Source organism: Oryx dammah, unplaced genomic scaffold (assembly GCF_014754425.2).
Source record: "Oryx dammah isolate SB20612 unplaced genomic scaffold, SCBI_Odam_1.1 HiC_scaffold_15, whole genome shotgun sequence".
Classification (NCBI taxonomy): Eukaryota; Metazoa; Chordata; class Mammalia; order Artiodactyla; family Bovidae; genus Oryx; species Oryx dammah.
Window position 1 is genome coordinate 11,069,353 of NW_024070199.1, and position 10,106 is coordinate 11,079,458.

At 38.7% G+C, this 10,106-nt stretch overlaps 1 protein-coding gene and 1 long non-coding RNA gene across 17 annotated transcripts in view; both read left to right on the forward strand.

The window, feature by feature from the left end:
• Positions 1-10,106, forward strand: part of DLG2 (discs large MAGUK scaffold protein 2) — a 2,338,778-nt gene that overhangs the window by 1,832,276 nt on the left and 496,396 nt on the right. The gene's annotated exons all lie outside the window — the stretch shown is intronic.
• LOC120874253 overlaps positions 9,742-10,106 on the forward strand; it is a 9,549-nt gene continuing 9,184 nt past the window's right edge. Inside the window, exon 1 of the long non-coding RNA XR_005723616.1 lies at positions 9,742-9,779. This is a non-coding gene — a long non-coding RNA (uncharacterized LOC120874253). The remainder of the gene's footprint in view (positions 9,780-10,106) is intronic.

Below are 10,106 nucleotides of genomic sequence, written 5' to 3' on the forward strand. Positions count from 1 at the left end.
GTGAGGAGGTACAGTGGTTAATTCACAATGGTTGTTGTCTTCAAAGGGCTGACAGTCTAGCTAGGGAACCAGCCATTTTTAAATAGTGCTTTACTGTACTGTGGGAAATGCCTTGTTAAGCGTGTGCGCTGGTATAAGGGGCACAAAACTGAGAGGCTGGAAAAGGTTTCCAGTCTGGGCATGCATGAGATAAGTCCTAAAGAGTAAATAGCAACAGACTGGACTAAGATTTTTTTCTCCAAATAAAAGACATTTGGAATTGACCCCCAGTTCTAAACTTCCATTTACCTGATGAATATTTCTGCTATTGTGATAAAATAGACAATAGGTTTTAGCAGCATGGTGTTTCCTAATACAGGTGCGTATGTATTGTTTATAATCTGTTTTAGTCCTAAAATGATTCTATTTAGAAATTTAAAACCTCAGAAGAAAAAATACAAAAAATTCAAGAGAAATGTTTTCTCAAAATGTTAGGGTATGGATTATGTTATCACAAAGAGTTTCCTATATTTTTAAGTAAATAACTAACAGCAGAAAAGATATTCATATTAATGTATTTTTCTTTATCAAAGAGTTTAAATTTGTCTAGTTCTGATTATTCTGCCTGTGAAAGAAAACCAAAATTAAAATTAAAAAATAAATCCAAACCAGACCAGACTCTTAAGGTTCTGTCTGACTAGTATCAAATAAATTCCTATAAACCTTCTAAATAAAATTTTAGGGTAAACACACATATTTTTTAGGAAACTGTTATTTTACATTTTTTTTCCTGAACCTCTATCAACCTCTAGGCTAGCATGAGAACCCCCTCTGTTATGGTACTCAGTTTATTTTTGCTCTTCCCTTCCCCCCTCTTTTTGGTTAGTTGATCACTTACTTATCTTTCTATATAAACTATGAGATCCTTGACAGCAGGAACTGATCTGAGCTTGCATCCTGTTAGCATCTCTCATCTCATAATGCCTAGCTCAGTACTGACAATTGCTGTTGTTCAGTCCCTCAGTTGTGACCAACTCTTTGCGGCCATATGGACTGCAGCACACCAGGGTAGCCTGTCCTTCACTGTCTCCTGGAGGTTGCTCAGACTCATGTCCATTGAGTCGATGATGCCATCCAACCAGGTCATTCTCCGTTACCTCCTCCTCCTCCTGCCCTCAATCTTTCCCAGTATCCAGTGAATACAAAAACACATCAATAAACAGATAACTTCAAGTGTTATTGAAGAAATAAATCCTGGAAGAGTGTGTAATGTCTGGAATGGGAGTGGAGTGCCTTTAACTGGAAGTGCAATGAAGGCCTCTCTAGAGAGGTAATGTTTTAGTGAAGACCTGAGTGAGAGGGAGGTATCTGGAAGACTTAGATGCTCAGCAAGTAGTTAATACCGGTGCCCTTAGTGAGGAACAGGTGAGAGTCAGGAAGAAGCCAGGGTGGCTCAGTCTTGGGGGAGTGACAGGCAGAGTGGTGAACGACGGGGACCCAAAGATAGGCAGTGACCACAGGATCTTACAGACCTGAAAGTGATTGTGAGTTTTATGTGCTGGGAAGTCTTGGGAGAGTTTTCTGTAAGCAGAGGAAAAGAAAAGATGAGCTGATTTCATGCTTTAAATCAAGCTGTTCATAGGCTGCTGTGAGAAGTGACTAGAAGGACAGGAGGAAAATAGCTGGGATAGCCTACTGAGAAAGGTGTTTCTCCGTCAGGATGGTAGCACTAGAGAAGCAAAGGAACTTGTTAGTGAATTGCTGTTCATGGAGAGTGGTGGGAAGTGAAGATTCAGTGGAAATGCCTAGACTCTTGGGCTTAACAAGGTGGACAGTACTGCTGTTACCACGAGCAAGACTGAAAGGGGATGAGTTGGAATGATCGAGTGGACAGAAGTCCTTTCTCCCAAGTGACAGTGTAAATGCTTAAAGGTCATAGTCTTCGTTTTAGCCTTTATTCTTTTCTTCATTACATCAGGCACAGTACTTCACAAATTGTGGGTATTAATGATGGGGTACTAGCAGATTACGCGATTGAGAAGTCAAAATACAGAGAATCTATCTATGTCTGAGACTTCTACTATGTTAATGAACTATACTTGGCATCTTAAAGAGAGATGATTTTTAAAATTCACTGTAAATCTTAAGAAATGTGAAGAAGAAGCTATTATGGATTTATAATTTTTATCCCTATGTCCTTTCAAATTCTTTAACTTGTATCTGATTTAGTTGCTAAGAGGTAATCATTTTTCATTTAGTTCAGTTCAGTCGCTCAGTCATATACAACTCTGCAACCCCATAGACTGCCGCACGCCAAGCCTCCCCGTCCATCACCAACTCCCGGAGTTTACTCAAACTCGTGTCCATTCAGTCAGTGATGCCATCCAACCATCTCATCCTCTGTCGTCCCCTTCTCCTCCTGCCTTCGATCTTTCCCAGCATCAGGGTCTTTTCAGATGAATCAGTTCCTCGCATCAGGTGGCCAAAGTATTGGAGTTTCAGCTTCATCATCAGTCCTTCCAAGGAATAATCAGGACTGATTTCCTTTAGGATGGACTGGTTGGATCTCCTTGCAGTCCAAGGGACTCTCAAGAGTCTTCTCCAACACTACAGTTCAAAAGCATCAATTTTTCAGCGCTCAGCTTTCTTCACAGTCCAACTCTCATGTCCATGCATGACCACTGGAAAAACCATAGCTTTGACTAGATGGGCCTTTGTTGGCAAAGTAATGTCTCTGCTTTATAATATGCTGCCTAGGTTGGTTATAGCTTTTCTTCCCAGGAGCAAGCACCTTTTAATTTCATGGCTGCAGTCACCATCTGCAGTGATTTTGGAGCCCACGAAAATAAAGTCTGTCACTGTTTCCATTGTTTCCCCATCTGTTTGCCATGAAGTGATGGGACAATATTCAGGTTTCTTTATTTACGAGCTGGTCATTAAGATCCAAAGAGTGTGTTGTACTGTTTTGATACTTTCTTGACATTGGTATTTTACATTTGATTTTTTTTTTACACTAATTGTCCAATGGCTATGAATCTAAATATCATCAAGCTGTTCATAGCTCCAAAAACTTTTTCAAAAGACTTTCTTTGTGTTGAAAAGTTAATCCCCAAGGAAAGCAAGAATTTACTTTAAAAGAAAAGGTTCTTGCTGGGGTCTAATTTGACTTCACTAAAGTGAACTAAAAATCTACATTAAGAGACTTGGAGAGCATTGCACTTTATCATGTGGGTTTTTATGTCCAGATTTTCATCTCTTAAATACTAGAATTCTGGTAATACATAGAGGCTTAGGTGAACAAATAACCTCAAGGCTCCTTTGAATGTATTAACCAAGGGAAAATACCAGAGGAGAAAGCAGTTCCTACCCTGGGGGTATGAATAGTGAGGAGTGGAGGGAAATGGACAACTGGCCTTTTACTGACGTCACTCAGTACAGCGATGGTTATCATCTCTACAGTGACCACTGTGTGGAAGGTTTCGGACACAGGTGTCAGGTGAAGCCGTTTCTCTTTCACCAAACATCTGGAGCTCTTCCATGACACTAACACATACAAATTAATAATTTCCACCAAGTCAGGCAGTCTACATTTATGTGAATGTTCCAGCTGTCTGCATGAAAATCAATAAGGAAAATAAATGATAGAATAAGAGCAATTTTGCATTGGAAAATAGAACCCAGCACGATAACAGGCAGCAGGAATCTCCACTTGTTGCCTTGATGCCTACATTGGCTTGGCAGGGAAAAGGCTATTAAGTTTGCTCGGCAGAAAGGTTTTCTGAGGACGGGCGCCTGGTAATGCGGTGACAGAAAGCTATGGTATTCATACCTAGTCTTAAGACGAGCTTCCCCTTACAGCTTCTTGGCTTTCTCTCTCTCTTCTCCAGCTGTTTTATGTATCTGGGGATCATGGAAGGTTCTTTCTAAAGTGCAGCAGTGGCTGTGTTTTAATGTTGCTTAAAATCGTTCATGACCTGTTTGCCCACCAAATAGAATCCAAATTCTAGTGACCAGTGTTCCCTCCGTTGTAAACTCTTTAAATAATCTTTGGAAATTGTTGACAAAACTCTCCTTGAAACTATCTGTTGTTCCCATTGTTGGCTGACATTACCTCATATTTTCTTGGTTTTCCTCCTGTTTCTCCACTCATTTTCTTTCAGTCTTTTTTTTTTTTCTCTAGGTTTATCTTCTTCAACATGTTATAATGTTGGTTATCTCCCAGTCTCCATCGCAGTTTTCAGTTCCTGCCCTCACAGCTTCTTTAGGAATACTTATGCTTTCCAGGGTACCTTTACTGTGTTGACTCAAAAATGGGCTTTTTCATACCAGAGTTGTCTACTGAGATTAGGCTCCAATATCCATCTTATGAGGTATCTGTACCTTGACATCATAAGAGTTCCCCAAACTCACCGTATACAATATAAAAATAATTATATTCTCCCAAATCTACTTTTATTGTCACACTACTTTCTCATTATGAAGTACCACCATTGACCCATCACCTCACCCAGAAACCTGGAAGGTGTCCTAGAGTCCTCACTCAGCCACCACAGGCAGTTGCCAAACCCTGTAATTCCATTTCCTTGATGTTTCCCATCATAAGCCCTATTTTCCTTCCTTGCACCCACTGGTTAGTTCAGGTTCAGGTCACCCTGTTCAGACGTCTTGTGACCAAATTGTACTGCCTCCCTGGAAGTAATTTCCACTTACTCTTATCCAGGCTTCACACCTTACAATATTTCTTCCACGTGCATAGCTTTATTTTCCCTCTCAGAACAGTCTGTGAGAAGGCTCTGTTGTCTACATGATACTGATGGCAGGGCTAGAGAGCAGATTGTTTGGTCTGAGGTGGATGAGAACCTAATTAAGAGTAAGAAATCCCTAACCCAAGGCCATTGGCTTCCAAGATCACGCTCCTTTTCCATCATAGTACTGTTTCCTACATACCCCTACTAAGTAGATGGGGAAGGCGGGATCTATTGTTTCCTATTCAGAGTGAAGAAAAGTCAAAGCAAGACTTGTAGGTGGTGTATCTAAGGCCACTGAGCCCATTAGGAGCGCAGTAAGAAAACCCGTTTTTCACTTCTAGAATTCTGCTCTTTCTTCCACATAACTACGCTTCCCAGATAGTGTCAAAGACTAAAAACCAGAATTTGTTATCAGATGTGAAAAATTTGTTTCCTGTGTGAAGTAAAGGGATATGCAGTGTCTTATTAGTTAAATGCCTGTAATACCAACTGGTATACAGAAACCTTCCCATTTCTAATTCTCTGTGCATTTTGTAGTACTTGTCTATGTTTTATGTAAAATTCCTAGGTAAGCTCAGTTTTCATTTTTAAAATAGCTGAATTCATGGAACTAACTGATACTTAAGTTATTGTAAATTCAGTGTTTCACCTTCCTCATGAAGAATAGTCTGTATAGGAAGGAGCTTTTTGATGCATCTTCATACATTACCTCCTAAGATGAAGCTTTACAAGATAAAAATGATGTGTGGTCAGTCAGCCATCTAAAAACAAAACGAATAAAGGTAGGAATATGCCTGCTCTATTAAAGCACTACATTTTGCTCCTGATGTTTCAGTCTCTGAGACCAGTCATATACCATTTGTTTCAGCCCAGAGGGCAAAATACTGGGATTTTTTATTTTTTCTTTAAGCAAAGAATTTGTCATGGAGATTGAATTGGCATTTGAAGTGCCCCTTCAGAGTCTTCCAGCTACTTAACAGTGATGAGTAGAATTTTTTTAAGTGGCCAATATTTCTGCTACTGTATTCATCACTGAACTATCATCATAGAGAAGAATATGAAGAGATGCCAGTGGCAGAGGACAGAGAAAACCATGGGCTAGGAGTTGGATCTGTTCTGATCTCACTTGAACCACATTCTGGCCATGAAATGTAATCTGTCTCCTCTTTAGGAGACTCTGAGGTCTCCCGTGATACTCTTTAAGGAGAAGGAGAGAACAAATATCTGAGTGATAATCCTGCTAGACATCAATGCAGTAGAACTGGTAACCACAAAACCAGAACCAGTTTTTTTTTATTTGTTAGTCAAAATATTGAATACAGTTGTCATCATTTAGGGGAAAAAAATGTTTGCACTCACTAATTATTTCACTTTAACTTCTAAAAATATAACTATATGGTGGCAAAATAAAAGCAGTGGTTTAGTGGTATTTAAAAAAAGAAATGGAATTTCTCCAATAAAGCTCCTCCAATTTTTTTTTTTTTTGAGTCACCACATTATTATTGACTGTTGAATGAAGCTGTTCAATGTAAAAGTAAAACCACATTTTGTGCATCTCTTGCTATGACATGAGAAATGCAGGGCCCTGAACTTAATCCAATATTTTTCTTCATATTTAGATCCATCTGTATGTCCCAGAATTCATGCTTTCTTTTTGTCCACAATTTCGATTTTCAACAAATCATCATTGATCCAGTTTTATACATTGTTTTTGATATGTCTGAAATCAGTTAATAAATTTTGGTCATCATTTTTTATATGTTAGGTCAAGAATTTTTTTTAGCATCGTCAACCGCTGGCCAGGGTTTTTATGGGTTTTTTTTCCAGTATATAAATTGTCTGTCAATTGCTTTAAAATGTTTGGCACACTGAACTGATTCAAAAGGCCAGAGACCTGAGACCCATTTTTTATGAAGTTTTACTTTATTTTTCTCACATACTTTAATCCATTATCCATGCCATCCAGTTTGAATTTCTTTAAATTAGGAAGAGAATCAAAACTACACTACATAAAAAATTATCATTTTGTAATTATTTTCTGACCCTTACTGTTTTTTCTCTTAAATTTAATTTGGCATCAAGGTTTTTAACTACATGCGAGTATTAAGTCTTTCTAGATCAGTAAAACTTACTCTTAATAGAAACAATTCTTTTTCAACACTTGTGTCTTACTTTTGTAACATTTAATTAAACTGCATAAATATAGAATAAAAATGAGTACAATAGGAATAAACACATTTGAGAGCAATTATAACAGATTCTTAGTGGCATAGAAGTGCATGGAAAGAATGGAAGTATATTGGCCATGAGCATTTCACTGGCTATGTGTATTAGCCAGCTTGTTATCAAGAGGGAAGAAGGGATGGGTTGATCTCCAAAAAGATGCTAATTAAAAGAGCTAAAATGTGAAACTTGCAGAGGAACTATTAAGCTGGAGGACAACCTGTGATGATTTGCTACAATGCACAGTCCTTGTCTCCATGTGTAACTAATACCTTGCATGAAAAGGTAAAAGCCATCTTATGTTCAAAGATGGTACAGAACTAGATGAGTGAAGTTCTCCAATGGTTAGCATATCTTAGATGCTTAACTAAATTGAAGATCTAATGTTAGTTTTGTTCTTCACTCACTCAATCAGGTGACCCCATGGACTGTAGCAAGCCAGGCTTCCCTGTCCTTCACTATCTCCCTGAGTTTGCTCAAACTCGTGTCCATTGAATCGATGATGCCATCCAAACATCTCATGATCTGTCACCCCTTTCTCCTCCTGTCTTCAGTCTTTTCCAGCATCAAGGTCTTTTCCAATGAGTCAGCTTTTCACATCAGGTGGCCAAAGTATTGGAGCTTCAGCATCAGTCCTACCAATGAATATTCAGCGTTGATTTCCTTTAGGATTGACTACTTTGATCTCCTTGCTGTCCAGGGGACTCTCCAAAGTCTTCTCCAGCACCACAGTTTGAAAGCATCAATTCTTTGGTGCTCAGCCTTCTTTATGGTCCAGCCCTCACATCCATACATGACTACTGGAAAAACCATAGCTTTGACTAGACGGACCTTTGTCAGCAAAGTGATGGGCATGCTTTTTAATATGCTGTCTAGGTTGGTCATAGCTTTTCTTCCAAGGAGCAAACATCTTTTAATTGTATGGCTGCAGTCCACATCCTCAGTGACTTTAGAGCCCCCCAAATAAAGTCTGTCACTGTTTCCACTTTTCCCCCTTCTATTTGCCATAAAGTGATGGGACTGGAGGCCATGATCTTACCTTTTTGAATGTTGAGTTTGAAGCCAACTTTTTCACTCTCCTTTTTCACCTTCATCAAGAGGCTTTTTAGGTCCTCTTTCCTTTCTTCCATAAGGCCAAACTCTGAGGCCAAACTTGCCTGTTACTCCAGGTATCTCTTGATTTCCTGTTTTTGCATTCCAGTCCCCTATCATGAATAGAACACAGAACAATTCAACTTCAGCTTCTTCTGCATTAGTGGTTGGGACATAGACTTGCATTACTGTGTTGCTGAATGAGTTGCCTTGGAAATGAACCAAGATCATGCTGTCATTTTTGAGATTGCACCCAAGTACTGCATTTTAGAATCTTTTGTTGACTATGAGGGCTACTCCATTTCTTCTAAGGGATTCTTGCCAACAGTAGTTGATGTAATGGTCATCTGAATTAAATTCTCCCATTGCTGTCCATTATAATTTACTGATTCCTAAAATGTCGATATTCACTCTTGCCATCTCCTGTTTGACCACTTCCAGTTTACCTTGATTCATGGAGCTAACATTCCAGGTTCCTATGCAATATTGTTCTTTACAGCGTCAGACTTATACTTCCATCACCAGTCACATCCACAACTGCGTGTTGTTTCTGTTTCGGTTCAGCCTCTTCACTCTTTCTAGAGCTGTTTCTCTACTCTTCTCCAGTAGCACGTTGGACACCTACCAGCCTGGGGGTTTCATTTTTCAGTGTCACATCTTTTTGCCTTTTCACTGTTCATGGTGTTCTCAAGGTAAGAATGCTGAAGTGGTTTGCCATTCCGTTCTCTTGTAAACCACGTTGTGTTAGAACTCTCCGTCATGACCCATCTGTCTTGAATGGCCCTGCACGGCATGGCTCCTTGCATGGGATGGCTCATAGTTTCAGATCTATTGTTAGCTTAACAACTATAAAACTGGATCATAATAAATACCATTAAATTTGACAAGGGTAGAATGGATATTAATAGCTATACTGAGGTTCCCAAAACCAGATATGTAAGTAATGATAGATGTGATTCCTTTTTTATTTTTATTAGAGTACAGTTTCTTTACAGTGTCACATCAATGTCTGCTATACAGCCAAGTGAATCAGCTATATGTATAAACATAGTCCCTGTGTTTTGGCTCTCCTTCCCTTTTAGGTCACTAAAGAGCATTCAGTACAGTTGCCTGTGCTATATAGTAGGTTCTCATTAGTAATTTATTTTATACAAAATAGTGTATATAGTGTATATACACTGTATATAGTGTGTGTGTATATATATATATGTCAATCCTAATCTCCCAGTTCATCCAACCTCACCTTTCCCTGCTTGATGTCCATATGTTTGTTCTACACATGTGTCTCAATTTCTGCTTGGCACATAGGTTCATCTGTAACATTTTTCTACATTCCTTCATATGCATTAACAGACAATATTTGTTTTTCTCTTTGACTGACTTCACTCTGCATAACAGTCTCTAGGTCCATCCACCTCTCTGCAAATCGCACAGGTTTCATTCCTCTTTGTGGCTGAGTGATAATCCAGTGTGTATACGTGCCACATCTTTATCCATTTCTGTGTTCATGGTGGAATTTAGGTTGCTTCCATGTTCATTTAGGTTGTTTCCATGTGCTAGCTATTATATTTATTGCTAGGACGTTGGGGTCCATGTATCTTTTGGAATTATGATTTTCTCTGGGTAAATGCCTAGGAATAGAATTGCTGGGTCATATGATATTTCTATTATTAGTTTTTTAAGGAACCTCCATAGTGTTCTCCATAGTGACTGCATCAATTTACATTCCCACCAACAGTGTAAGAGAGTTCCCTTTTCTCTACACCCTCTCCAGCATTTATTGTTTGTAGCTTTATTGATGATAGCCATTCTGACCAGTGTGAGGTGATGCCTCACTGTAGTTTTGATTTGCATTTCTCTAATAATTACTGATGTTTAACATCCTTTCGTGTCCCTTTTGGTCATCTGTATGTCTGTTTTAGAGAAATGCCTATTTAGGTCTTTTGCCTATTTTTTTATGGGTTTTTGGTTTCTTGATATTTTTGTATATTTTGGAAATTAATCCCTTGTCAGTTGCTTTATTTACAAATAGTTAATCACATCCTGAGAGTTATGTTTTCCTCT